Genomic DNA, 14,327 nt, shown 5'->3' on the forward strand with positions numbered 1-14,327 from the left:
CCCCCTCAATCTCTGGGAACTTTCCGGAATGCTAAGCTGTTTATTTTGGGAACCTTTAAGCTTAGTCAGTTGGTATTTAGAGACAGCTAGGAATTTTGGATTTCACTCTGATTCCAATAGAAAAGAGAAAAACCTTAAATGCCTTCCACATACTGGTAAGTCAAACGAGGACAGCCCGGCTGCAGTATGGTCTCCTCCCCGCTTTCCCTATCCCCCTCCCACAAACTCATGAAGAAACAGAATGAAAAGAAAAATCAACATCATAAATGCACTAAGGCACACGTTAAAACTTTCCCCCGGAGGATGCTAGACAATGAGACTCCCTCCACATTAGTTGATGCAAAAAAGCATCCATCAGTTTATGCAAAAACCCAAGAAGCAAAAGGAGAGATGTGGGGAAGCCAGCCAGGTCAATGCATAGCTGGAGCCTCCATAAGGGTTGCTCTTCTGTCCTTCGTGTGGGGTTGGGACACAAGCCTTTAAAAAGCTTCCATTAGCAATGTAATTGATCGCCTGATAAAAAGCAATAAGAAGTTCAGTTGAAAAAATGGGATTACAATGTACAGAAATAGACACATATTAAGTAGCAGGTTTAAAGTTTAAAGTCACAACCATCTATAAGCCACATGTAGGTGAAACTTTCATTGTTTCTTAGTGATTGTCCTTAGTTCATGAGTCCCTTTCTCTGCCACAGGCAGGAAACTTAATTTGTGCATTTAAATAACTTAGGTTTATGGTTTTAAGATTTTTTCCCTTAAATTCTATTATTGGTACATTTTAGGTATATCATTGGTTACTGGTACCTGTACATGATATATCTTCATTCTTATTTTTTTCCCATTACCTGTCCTCCCTTAACCCTTTCCACTCTTCCCTATTTAAAAAGTCTTTGTTTCCATTTTTTCCTTCTCTCATAATTTTTCCGTTCCCTTCTTTCCTTTCTCCTTCCCCTCCCACTTCTCCTACCCCTTTGGACCTTTTCTTCCTATTTCAAATGATAAATTATTCATTTTAATCTTTATTTACACTTTCAGTTTCTCACACTAGAGACACTATTCAGTATTTACATATGTGTGTCCTATTTATTTCACTTAAGAGTATGGGCTCAATGTGCATCTATGTAGCTAAAAATGTCTCTAGTTTCTCGTTCTTTATGGCTGAGTAGTACTCCATTTTATAAAAAAACCCCACATCTTCTTTATCCAGTTTCCAGTTGATGGGCACTTGGGCTGTTTCCAAGCTTTAGCTATTACAAAATTGTGCTGTTATAAACATGGGTGCACATATATCACTGTGGTATGATTCTTTTAATTCTTTTGGGAAGACCCCCAGTAGGGGAATAGCTGGGTCCAATGGGACTTCCAGTCCTAGTCCTTTGAGGTATCTCCATACTGATTTCCACAGTGGTTGCACATATCTACACTTTCACCAGCAGTGGAGAAGGGTTCCTTTCTCTCCACACCCCCACCAGCATTTGTTATTGGTTGATTTCTTGATAGCAGCCATTCTTTCTGGGGTGAGGTGGAATCTCAGTGCTGTTTTCATCTGCATCTCTTGAATGACGAGTGATGTTGAACATTTTTTCATATGTTTATTTGCTTCTTTTACTTCTTTGTCTGAGAAATGTCTGTTCATTTCAGATGCCCATTTTTGGATTTGGTCTTTGAATTTGGGCAGGTCTGACTTTTTTAAGTTCCTTATGCATTCTAGATAGTAGTCCTTCATCTGAGGTACAGCTGCTAAATTTTTTTTCCCATTTTGTAGGTTGTCTCTTAGCTCTGTTGGTGGTTTCCCCTTGCAGTGCAGAAGCTTTTTAATAAGATGAGATCCCAGTTGTTGATTCTTTGTGCTAGTTTCCGTGCTACTGAGGTTTTGTTCATAAAGTCTTTTCCTATCCCAATGTCTTCAAGAATTCTACCTAACTTATCTTCCAGCAAGATTAGTGTTTCTGTTTTAATATTTAGATCTTTAATCCACTTCGATCTTACTTTAGTGCATGGTAATAGATATGAGTCTAGTTTTAATCTTTGGCAGGTTGAAATCCAGTTTTTCCAATGGCATTGATTAAAGAGGCTGTCTTTCCTCCAGTGAGGGTGGTTGGATCCTTTGTCAAAGATGGGGTATCTGAGTATGTCTGGAATTGTTTCTGCATCTTCTAATCTATTCCACTGATCCTCACATCTGTTTCTTTTCCAGTACCATGTTGTTTTTATCACAGTAGCTTTGTAGTATAGTTTCCAGTTTGGGATTGTGATGCCTCCTGACATCTCTCTGTTGCCTAGAACTGCTTTTGCTATTTTAGGTCTCTTATGGTTCCAAATGAAATTTGGATTGTTTTCTCTAGTTCTGTGAAGTATATTGTTGGAATTTCAATCGGCATTGCATTAAATCTATATAGTACTTTTGGAAGTATGGTTATTTTCACTATATTGATTCTTCCTACCCAGGAACAAGGGATGTCTCTCAATTTTCTTATATCCTCTTCGATCATTTTTCAGAGTGCTTTAGTTTTCAGTGTAAAGGTCTTTTGCTTCCTGTGTTAGATTGATTCCTAGATACTTCATTTTTTTGGATGTTATTGTAAAAGGAATTTTTCCCAAATTTCACTCTGAGTCTGCTATTTGTGTATAAGAAGGCTGTTGTTTTTTGAGTGTTGACCGTATATCCAGCTACTCTAGTGAATCTGTCAATTAAACCTAGAAGTCTTTTGGCAGAGTTTTTTGGGTCTTCTATGTAAAGTATCATATTGTTAGCAAATAATGACAGTTTAACTTCTTCCTTTCCTATCTTTATTCCTTTCTCTTTTCTAATTGCTATGGCTAATGTTTCCAGAATTGTATTGAACAGGAGTGATGATAGTGGACATCCTTGTCTTGTTCCTGATTTTAGCATGGAAGTTTTCAGTTTTTGACCATTGAGCATGATGTTGGCTGTTGGTTTTTCGTAGATAGCCTTAATCAGGTTGAGATAAAGACCTTCTATTCCAATTTTCTGTAGAGTTTTTATCATGAATGGGTATTGGATTTTGTTGAATGATTTTTCTGCATCTCTTGAGATGATCATATGGTTTTTGTCCTTGACTCTGTTAATATGGTGTATTACATTTATTGATTTAAGTATATTGAACCATCCTTTCATCCCTGGGATAAATCTGACTTGGTCAGGGTGTATGATCTTCTTGATGACCCTCTGTATTCTCTTTGCCAGAATCTTGTTGAAGATTTTTGCATCTATGTTCATTAGGGAGATTGTCCTGTAGTCCTGTTTTTGGGTTGGGTCTTTCTCTGGTTTTGGAATCAAAGTAACACTTGCTTCCAGGAATGAATTTGGAAGTATTGCTTCCCTTTCAATTTCATTGGTGAATTTAAAGAGTAATGGCGATGGTTCTTCTCTAAATGTTTTGTAGAATTCAGCAGTGAAGCCATCAGGACCTGGGCTTTTCTTTGTTGGCAAATTTTTAATTACATTTTTAATTTCTTTCTTTTTTTTTTTTTTGGTACCAGGGATCGAACTCGGGTCCTTGCTCTTGCACAGCAGGCAGCAAAACCACTGACCTAAATCCCCGGCCCTACATTTTCACTTTCACTGATTGTAATTGAGGTGTTTAGAATTTTTATATTTTCTTCATTTAACTTTGGCAATTCGTATGTATCTAGGAATTTGTCCATTTCTTCTATGTTTTCCATTTTATTAGACTTAGGGTTCTCACAGTAGGTATTGATGATCCTCTGGATTTCTGCTGGATCTGTTTTGACTTCACCATTTTGTTCTTAATTGCATGGATTTGAGCCTTTTCTTTCCTTTTTTTGATAAGATTGGCTAAAGGTTTATTGATTTTATTTATTTTTTTCAAAAAACTAACTCTTTGATTCATTGATATTTTATATCATTCTCTTAGTCTTCATTGCATTGATTTCTGCTCAGATCTTTATAATTTCCTCTCTTGTATAAGCTTTGGGCTTGTCAAACTCTTCTTTTTCTAGGAGCTTGAGGTTCAGCATTAGGTTGTTTATTTGAGCTCTCTCTGTTTTCCTAATATGGGCATTCACTGCTATGAATTTCCCTCATGGAACTGCTTTCATTGTGTCCCATAGATTCCTGTATGTTGTACTGGCATTATCATTTACTTGTAGAAACTGTCTAATTTCTTCTTTAATTTCCTCTGTCACCCATTGGTTGTTCCAGAGGGTGTTATTCAATTTCCATGTGTTTGTGGGGTTTTGCAGTTTCTTATGCTATTGATCTTCAATTTTATTGCACTATGGTCTGATAATATACCAGGGGTAATTTCAATTCTTTTACATTTACTTAAACATGTCCTATGATCTAGCATTTGGTCTATTTTGGAGAATGACCCGTGTGCAGCTGAAAAGAATGTGTATTCTGATTTTGTGGGGTGGAACACTCTGTAAACATCTATTCAGTCCATTTGCTCAATAGCTTGATTCAGTTCTAGAATTTCATTGTGGATTTTTTCTAGATGATCTATTTGTGATACCGGGGTATTGAGGTCCCCCACTACAATTGTACTAGTGCTTATTTGGTTTTTCATGTCCATTAATATTTGTTTTGTATAATTGGGGGCATTTGAATTTGGTCCATATATATTCATGATTGTCATGTCTTCCTCTTGGATTGTTTCCTTCACAAGCATGTAGTGACCCTCTTTGTCTCTCTTAATTAGTTATGGTTTAAAATCTAGTTTGTCTGCAAATAAGATTGCTACCCCTGTGTTTTTTCCAGGTTCCTGTCATGTGGAGAACTGTTTTCCATCCTTTTGCTTTCAGTCTATAAATTTCTGTTTGAGTTAGATGTGTTTCTTTTATACAGCATATTGTTTGATTTTGCTTCTTCATCCATTCTGCCAGTCTATTTCTTTTGATTGGTGAATGGAGGCCATTAACATTGATGGCTATAATTGATAGATATGGACTCATCCTTGTCTTGATGTTTTACTGTTCTTGGCTCTTTTATTTTTTATTTTTCCCCCTTTCCCTTTAGATTCTTGCCTTGCCTGGTGGCTTCACTCTGTTGAGCCTCCTGTAGTTGTGAACTTCATTGTCTTTTTCTAGGATATTGTGTGGAGTGCTGGTTTGTGTTCATGAAATTTCTCAGGTGTTCTTTGTCGTGGAAGTATCTAATTTCCCCATCGATTTTGAAAGATAATTTTGCAGGATACAACAGTCTAGGTTGAAAGTTATTTTCTTTTAGGGCTTGAAATACTTCGCTCCAGGCTCTCCTTGACTTGAAGGTTTGTGTTGAGAAGTCTGCTGTGATTCTGATGGGCTTTCCTTTGTAGGTGATTTGTTTCTTTTCTCTAACGGAGTGTAGGATTTTGTTTTTCTGATGGGTTTCTGGGATCTTGACTATTATATATCTAAGTGTAGATTTTTTTTGATCATGGCTAGTTGGAGTTCTATATGCCTCACTTATCTGTATGTCCAATTCTCTACCTCTGTCTGGGAAGTTTTCTACTATTACTTCTGTGAACAGTTTTTTTTTAATGTCATTTGTACTTTCTCCTGTTTTTTTATGCACTGCTATCAGTCTTATGTTATTCTTCTTTGCATCATCTAGCAGCTGCTGGATTGATTTCTCTTGGTACCTTACTATTTTTAAGAAATCTCTATTTTCATGGTCACTAACCACAATCCTGTCTTCTATATCTGATAGTCTATCTTCACTTTCACTCAATCTGCTGTGAATACTTTCAATGGAGTTTTTAATCTCCTGCATACCTGTTTGAATCTGTTTCATGGATTCCATTTCTTTCCTATGTTGGGCAATCATGGTTTCCATTTCTTTCTTATGCTGGGCATTCATGGCTTCCAGCATGTTTCTGATCTCATCTATTTTCTTATCTGTTTCTGTTCTAGAGCCTCTAATCATGTCTTTCACTCTGCTCACCATCTCTGTAGTTATCTGGGAAATTATTTCTGTTTTGAATTTTGCTAGAGCCTCATTCACTTGTTTTGTTACTTTCAGAGCTAACATTTCAGAGTGTCCAGGTGATTGATTATCAGACTTTTCCACCTTGTTTCCCCAAGAATTTGCCTTTGGTGGGGTGCAAGTCTGGGTTTGTGCTTTGCTTAAATGTCTTCTCATTTTTGCTTTTGGTACTGACCTTGGTTTAATTCCTGGGTTGATACTTTGAAATTAATTATTGTAAATATCTTTGCTGCTTGTATTTAGAACCCTTATGAAATGATTGGTTCTCAGAGATGCCTTACAGATATAGCTGGTCTTTAGGTTTTGAGTCTCTAATGACTCTGAGGCTCTCTCATTTTCATTATACCAGGAAAGGCAACTGATTAGATCAATCACAACATCTTAGCCCAAGTGATACAATCAGCAACACCATAGCATCAAGTACATCTTAGAAAATGACAATTTGTGGTAGTTATTAATCTATCACCTTTAACAGTGTGAATTAAATCAAACTCGAGGACCAGCCCAAAATATGTTTATAGAGAATAAACTCTTGATTCTAGCAACTTTACCCTTCAGGATGGGGAATTAGAGGGAGTTGGGGAGGGTGGAATAGACAGGTAGAAGGATAGGGAAAGGTTAGCAGTGAGGCCAGAGGACAAGGAAGATCATGCAAACTCTAAGAAACTGTTGAAGACAAGAGGAAAAGACAGAATGAAAGAACAAAGACAAGAACAGACCAACTTAACAGCAATAGGGAGGTCAGAAACTCTGTTTACTTTCCTTTAAAACTAATGACAATTGAGGGAAGGAAAAAGAGAAGAAAAGAAATAGAAAGAAGAAATCAGAATTAGGGACAGAATAGGAACAAAACAGAAGATGAAGAACAATGTGAGACAGCAAGAGAATGAGAGAGTGAGAGAAAGAAAAAAGAAAAGAAAAAAAGAAGAAAAAAAATTTGAAAAGAATAGAAAAAAATAAAAAAAATAAACAATAAGAGCAAGAAAAATAATTTTGAAAATAACAAATAAAAAATAAAAATGCAGGGCCTTCTTCAGGGTATGTCTCTGCTGTCATGATAGACAACGTGGATAGCAGTGTGCAGATATGTCAATGAGTCTCAGTAAGCCAGTCGCAGACCCATGAGATTCAGGCAGATTTCTGGCTGCAAGGCCCAAGTTGAGCTCGCTGTCCTCCTGCAGGGTTGAACTCTGCAGGTTCTATTGCAGGTTCCAGCTGCCTTTCCCCTGAAGACAGTCCAGGTTCTGATGGGAGGTGAAGATGACTCCAACTTACCAAGTACGTTGGTCTGGTGTGCCTTTACTGCAGAGATTCTCTTCACTTTTCCAGTGGGCTTCAATTTTCATCAAGGAGCCTGACAGAGGCCCTCGTTCTTCTGTTCACTTCTGCTCTATCCTCTGGAGCTCAGGACAATGGCCATGGCCTTATGACCCCCTGTGCCTCTGTAGTGTGGAACCAGGTAGTGGCACAACCAGGAGGCCAGAGGCACAGGAGGGGGGTGCTGCAGGCACGGGCATGACTAAGCTGGTCCCTGAGGGGTAGGGGACAGGTGGGAGGGAGTCCTGCTCCTCGTCGCCAAGGTCCTCACTGTCTGCTCACTGGTCCTATGATTTTAAGATTGAAATGCAATTGATTTGAAATGTGAACATAGGCTGGTTAGGAGCCATCTACTCCCCCCCACTCCCAGCCTTTTTTACTCTTTTCATAAAGTAGGAGAGGTGAGCTAATTTCAAGTGGCTCTTACTTTTACCAACTTGGGATTGGTCCTTCTGGGGCTCCACGAGGTGGACTTGTCCCACAATGTGTCTTGGGGTATCTATCATTGTTGGTGGCCTCCCTTGACAACAGTTGTCAGATCCTCACACTTTGTCTCCTGCATCCTGACTGTGAGATCTCTCGGCTCCTCAGCCTTCCTATATTCTCCTTGTCTGTGATCTCAGGATCCCTTGCGGTGTCCCAGAGTATAAGCACCTGTCCCTGGCTCATCCTTGTAGACATCTTCCTCAGCCACTGCTGCTGACCTGTGCAGGTCCTCAGTTACCAGGCAAATGTCCATCTGTTCTGTGGTGCCATGTACACTTAGGTTCCAATCATTATACATGAAGGAGATATCATTACTGCTTCCAAGTTCTGCCATTCCTGATAGCCACACTTTTGTATATTATTTTGGATTTTTTTCCCCATAAATGTAGAGAATCATCCCTTCTCTCTACCCTGAATGGCTGAGCTCAGCCATGTGACTTGCTTTGGCCAATAGGATGAGGCAAAGGAAATGGAGTGTCATTTCCAAGCATAGGCTTTTGGAGGCTTTTTCTGTTCCCTCTTGCCTCCTTGGGCCTCTCCCATCACCAAGATTACATTTCTCAGCTTGACCTTTGACTTTAAAAGGTTAAGAAGTACATAAGAGTAGAAATACCCAAGGCAAGCCCACCTAAACAAATTGGTCTTTACCTGATGTGGAGATACATGAGTATAAAAGCTTATTGTAATGGGTCATTAAGATTTTGTGGTTTGTTACACAACGTTTTTGTGGCAACAAGTAACCGATACACTCCCATACTAAAAATGTAACTTAGGGAGCTGGGAACTAGGGATTGATTCTAAGGTCTTATATTTCTCCTTTACTACTTTTCCTCTTATCATTCAATCAAACTTTGATGTCCTTTCTCAATGGAGGAAAACATCTCTGCAAGAACTATTTTTCTCTCTCTTTTTGTGGTTTGTTTTCAACGTACTGCTCTTGTTTTAGGTTTTGATCAGCAAAGCTATATTTGTGAACATCGAAAAAGTCATTCCCCCCCCCCCCCTAAAAGCCTAGTTTATATATGCTTTGGTTTTCCAGTCAGTATTCCCAGTGATGTGGTAAGAAACAAATCCACTCAGAAAGGTAAATGATTTCATCACCTTTCTTCTGCGATCATTGCATCAGCTGCTTCTCCAGAGTCTAAACTATGGGTGCGGCATGTGACAAGGGCAAGAAAGCTCCATGGAGAATCAATAACTTGCTATTTCAGTTTAACATCCAATTACAAACAGAAATTCATGTGGAGACAGCAATATCTCCACTGCTTAGTTGTCCATGTGTCTGGGGTACCATGTCATGTTTTGCGTGTATACACTGTATAATGTTCAAATTAGGACTGACATATCTATCTCCGCAAACAATAATCACTCCTTTAGGATGAAAACATTCAAAATCCTTTCTTGTACACTTTGAAAAACATTCAGTACATTATTATAACATATGTAGTGGAAAGCACAACAGAACTTATTTCTCCTATCTATGACTAAGTACCCATTAATCAATATTTCAATATTTTTCCATTCTTTACTCTCCTTAGCCTCTGGTAGCCACCATTTTATTCTTCATTTCTATGAGATCAACTGTTTTAAGATTTCACATATAAGTGAGATGATGTAGTGCTTGGCTTGTCTCTCTACACTTCGGTGTTTTTTTCTTTTAGCATAATGATCTCCAGTTTCACCTGTGTTATCTCAAATGACAGAACTTCATCCCTTAATTCCTTCATCAGTTGAAGGAATTGCTCCCATTTATTGAGCTCTTAACTTCATGAGTATTAACATAGCCAATATTTTTTTGTTGTTGTGAAATATGTGTAACAAAAATTTACCACTTTAACCATTTTAAATATGTAGTTTTGTTGCACTAAGTTAGGGCTTCTAAATCTTTTTTCATTCAATTCTTGTAATGTCCTAACATGACATTGTTATTATTATTTCTATCACATAGATCTAGGAACAGCCTGAGAATAGTTAAGTAATGTGCTAAGATCACACAGCTATTGTCTGGCAAATTAAGGTCTCCAATCTACATTGTGGCAACTCTATATTGTGAGGGATCTTAGGAAACATCTAGTTTATTTGTTTTCAAACTTATATTTACAAACTGCTGCATGTTTTTCATGAGTAAACTATTACATAGAAGCTTGTGATCAAATGCAGTCCTGGCTTCAGTATTTACCTGTCCCTGTATTCATGCCCTTTTTCTGTGTCCCTTCGTGGTGCCCATCAAACATGGAGTGATCTGTCTCATCCCTGAAATCTGAGTTTGGCCAGAGCCATGGATTTGTCAATAGCACATTAGCAGGGACAACACAAGCAGAAGCTTGGCAAAAGTGCTTGTGCAGTTGCGCTTGCACTTTGCTGCCTCTGTCATTGCCACTTGGAGGGCACATCTGCACTGCTCCACTGGCGTTGGGAGGAGGATGAGAAAGTTGTGGAGCAGAGCCAAACCACCCCAGCCAAACCCAGTTTAGGTCAAAAGGTCAAATGATCACACACACATACACACACACACAGACACACACAGACACACACACACACACACACACACACGGTTACGGGATAAGCATGACCAAAATGCAGAGTAGCACAGTCTGAGTTAACCAACCCACGCTGTCAGGTGAGAGACAATGCTTATTGTTGAAGTCACTGAGGTTTTATGGTATTTTATAAAACAGTAATTTTGTGGCAATAGTTACAAACTCCCACCCCAACACAATAAAGATGCAGAATCTTTTATTGACATAGGATAGAGGAAGCCCGGAGTTTTAGCCACTGGGCTTCCCTCAGCCCCTGTGGCTAACCTTGAAGCCAGTTGGAACACAGTTCGAGAAACCGTTGCTCTTTTTCACATCATTTGCTCAGCTCTTGTCATACTACTTCCCTTCTTCTCCCCACTTAAATGCTCAACTTCTGTCCACAGCATCTGTATGGTTTTCTCAGCTTGAACACCTCTTTTCCAGGGAGGCTTCTCTCCTGCATAGAGCCAGTTTCCCCTTTGGAGAGTGCTGACTGTGGATGATGATTCCTCACTTCCCCAGGAGCCCAAGATCTCACAGAAGTATGGGCAGGATGATAGTGGTAAAGGAAACATGGCTTCTGGTCAAGATTCCACCAAAAATGTGGCCCACAGCTCTCAAATTCCTCTCTTCTGACTCAACTGGGTGGTTGCCCACCTACCTCCTCCCAAGCAGGTCCAGCTGCCTGCTGCCTCCAAATAATGATATGAGGCACCCACCAGGAGTCAGGCACAGTGCTCAAGTCAGCATTACTTTTGTTTTTCTGGTACTTGGAATTGAACTCAGGACCTTGCACTTGCCAGGCAGGTGAGGTGCCACTGAGCTACATCTCTGGCCCTGGTCAGCATTACTATTGCTCTGCTTTTACTAATGGGGAAGTGAAGGTCGGAGATGATGAACACCTGTGAGCTTGCAGCTGCTAAGTGACAGAGGTGGCTTTGAACTCAGGTCTGTTTACTCTGAAATTAGTATTTTTAGGTACTTCCTGATAGTACCAATAACTGCAACAAGCAACAATAACATCAGGCACACTAATAATTAGTTTTTATCAATTGCTGATTGGGGGTTCAGCATTGTTCTAAGAACTTCTGTGGACTAATGTAATTAATCCTCAGAAAAATCTGCAAGGAACATAATTGCTGCAGCACTTTTAGAGATTAATAAATTCTAACCCTTCCCTAACCTCTGTACTTTTATAATTTAGAGTGAATTCATGCCTTATTTGAGACAGTGAGTTCTTGTCATAGAAAACATTTAACAGTGGCTGGGAAAGTGCTTTTTAGGGGTGTACTGGGTAGTAGGTTTTACCCATAACTGCTATGGTGTTTTCTCTACCTTAACCCACCTGTTAGTCCCATCCTTATCACGTCCGTATTCATGACCAAGAAAGAAGGAATCCTTCCCACTGATTTCTCCTACAAGCCAGAGATTGAACTAGATCTTGTATCATCATTACTTTATTTCAAGCTCCCCAACTCCCAAGCACTCTGTTCTTGTCCTACTTAGCAGTAATTTATTTGTTAGCTGGACAGCTGTCTTCCTCATTAGACCATGATCTCGAGGAAGTCAGGGACTGTGCTTATTTTATTACACTCCATCGCTAATGCACAAGGAGTCTCTCACTAAGGTGATGAGCAGAACCGGGGCTCAGAGAGGTATGATTGTTTTCCAAGGCAGCCTCACCATGGATACAAGCAGGGCTCCTAGGTTCAAATCCAGTCTGCTGCCTATTAGCTCTGCAAACTTTTCCAGGTTATAGCTCCTCTGTGTCATGAGTTTCTGTGTGTTTAAAAGGAGAATCACATTTTTACTGTACCAAGTTGAGTCCAGTGGGGATTCTGGAGATTTCACTGCTCAGGTTCATGTTCCAACTTTGCCTGTCTCTGAGGGCATCTGGGACAAAGTATGCTTGCTTCCATTTCTGCCCTAAAATGTAAATAGGGATAATAATAGGTCCTATCTCATGGAGCTGTTGTAGGAACTAAATGAGGCAAGCCCTGTAAAGCACTCAGAACAGGCTGTGGCACAGAGTAAACAAGGCAGTGTCAAGGTCATGGAGCTAGTTATCCTGCTAGTCAAATTGTGAGTCCAACTTCACCTTTAAGTTCTTGCTCTTTAGAACGCTCCACAGTTTTGAGACATGCTTTTTGCTCGAGCTGATTTCTTTTAGCACCTGAAAGAGCACAGGCCTTTTCCTCACATTATTTCTCTAATCCACATCTTGACATACTTGAAACATTTTCTACATCACTGGAGACAAATATATTTTCCATCCGGGGGGAGTGGGACCTGCTTCTAGAAAGGAGTGAAGAAAGTCATCAAAACACAGAGACCAGCCTAGGAAGATGCAAAAATAATTAAAATATGTAATGTGCTGCCTTCTTCGCAGGATTTCAATTTTGCAGTTATCTACAGGGAGGGGTGGCAGCCGTTCCCTTTCTCACACCGATACACATTTTGATAAAGTGCGATAAAGTCTTAGGAAAATTGACATATTAAATTGGAAGAAGAGCTCGCATGCTGTAAGATAGGAAAAGAGGCGAACAAAGAAACTCCATGGGGTCTGCAGGCCCCACTGCCATCACACGGTAAGGGAGCTGAGGTACATTTGTCCTGCAATGGGCCTCTTTTGGCTCTGTTGCAGAGTTCAGGCTTAGTGATAGAGTCCAGAGGAGATAGGAGCCTCCCTTACTGGTTTGATAGATCTGGGATTAAAGCTCCAGTCTTCTGATATTGCATCTAGTGTTTCATTTATTCACTTAGCTGTTCAACCACTATGCATCCATGGCCCTCCAGTGGGTACCAGTGTAAAGGGAACAGGATCAAGCCAATATCAGTTTTTTGGTACCGGGCGTCGAACTCAAACTCAGGTCCTTGCGCTTGTGTACCAGGTGGCAAAACCACTGAGCTAAATCCCCGGTCCTGAGTAACTGTCTTTTTTTTTTTTTTGGTACCAGGGATCAAACTTGGAACCCTGCGCTTTTGAGACAGGCACCGGAACCACTGAGCTAAATCCCCATCCCTTCAACATCAGTTTTGATGACTACCATCAATGGCAGCTGCTCATGTTTATTTTATTTTAATTTCACTTGCCCTTGCTCCTCTGAGGACTTTTATTCTTTCTAGCTCTTTCCAGCCTCTATCTCATGAGAGCATCAGGTCAGAAGGCAGAAGATGGCTGATGCTCTCATCCCATTTCCTCATCTGTCCATTGACTTACTAGACTTTGCCTGTGACTCTGCCACTGTCCTTCCCTTCCTGAGTCCTGGGAGGAAGCAACACTGCCACCACCCTGGGGAACCCCAGGCTATTTGTCTCAGGTCTGAGGGATGTGGCATCCTCTGGTATAAATTAGTTCTCCCAGTCAAAGTGGCAAAGGCCCATAGCGGGGAGGCTAGAGGAAAAATTGCTCATTAACATCTGGACACTGCATCATTTGTTTGAACAACATGTATTTATAGAATGACTACTTTGCTCCAGGGTCTCTGCTGGCTTCCTGGGGATGTAATCTTCAGGAGGTCCCAGCCTATCTGGAGAGGTGCTCTCAACAGCCAGTAGTTTAAAGCTTAGGGAGACAAAGATGGTCTGGTTATCTCAGAGATCAGTTTAGGGCCTAATAGAGGTGCTTTTGGATCATCTGGACTTCTGATGGAGATGTGTGTGTCACTTACTCTCTGTGGATTCCAGTTTCCTGTTCTATCAAATTAGGTGATATTATTTAACTCACTGTGTGGTTTGATCAGGGTCAGAAGTGTGAGGAGGTGTTCACTGTCAAATCCAATCTGTAAGTGCAGGGTCAGCACCTGAACTGGTTGTGAGCACTAACTCCGTCCTCTGATGTCAGATGGGAGCTCACGGTCAGTCAGGCACAAAGTGAGCACTGCTTTTGTCTTGGGTTATCTGCTTGGAAGAAATAGAAACTCACTAAAGCTATTTCCAAGAACATGAGTTCAATTTCAAGACATATGCAAGGCTAAAGTGGGGGAACAAAGTCTTATGAGCACCATGAAGGAGTCAGGACCTGAGAGCAAAGCCAAGTCCCGAAGATCCTGGCAT

This window comes from Heterocephalus glaber, unplaced genomic scaffold (genome assembly GCF_053883595.1).
Source record: "Heterocephalus glaber isolate CG9 unplaced genomic scaffold, H.glaber_assembly_v1.0 deba00001479, whole genome shotgun sequence".
Classification (NCBI taxonomy): Eukaryota; Metazoa; Chordata; class Mammalia; order Rodentia; family Bathyergidae; genus Heterocephalus; species Heterocephalus glaber.